Source organism: Eimeria mitis, genomic scaffold (genome assembly GCF_000499745.2).
Source record: "Eimeria mitis Houghton genomic scaffold, Emh_scaff1127, whole genome shotgun sequence".
Lineage (NCBI taxonomy): Eukaryota > Apicomplexa > Conoidasida > Eucoccidiorida > Eimeriidae > Eimeria > Eimeria mitis.
The window spans coordinates 1,551-1,819 of NW_013567748.1; the positions used below are offsets into that span (position 1 = coordinate 1,551).

Genomic DNA, 269 nt, shown 5'->3' on the forward strand with positions numbered 1-269 from the left:
ACAGCAGCAGCAGCAGCAGCAGCAGCAGCAGCATTGGCGCTGATGAAGAACTTGTTGGTGCTCTGATTTTGTCGCCAGCTGCTGCTGCGGAAGCAGCAGCAGCAGCAGTAGCAGCAGCAGCAGCAGACGGCGTATGGCCTGCAGTTGGGGTGTACGCAGAGTCTAGTGAGCAACGTGAGCGTTTGCTGCAGCAGCTGCAGCAGGGGGGGGAGCAACAAAAGCAGCAACGTCAGGGGCCCCCAGCCTCCTTTGGGGGATAGCAAAAGACG

The 269-nt window shown here is 59.9% G+C and overlaps 1 protein-coding gene across 1 annotated transcript in view; it reads right to left on the minus strand.

Moving 5' to 3' along the window:
- Positions 1–269, minus strand: part of EMH_0030160 (uncharacterized protein) — a gene marked incomplete at both ends in the record, with an annotated part of 8,629 nt that overhangs the window by 852 nt on the left and 7,508 nt on the right. The gene's annotated exons all lie outside the window — the stretch shown is intronic.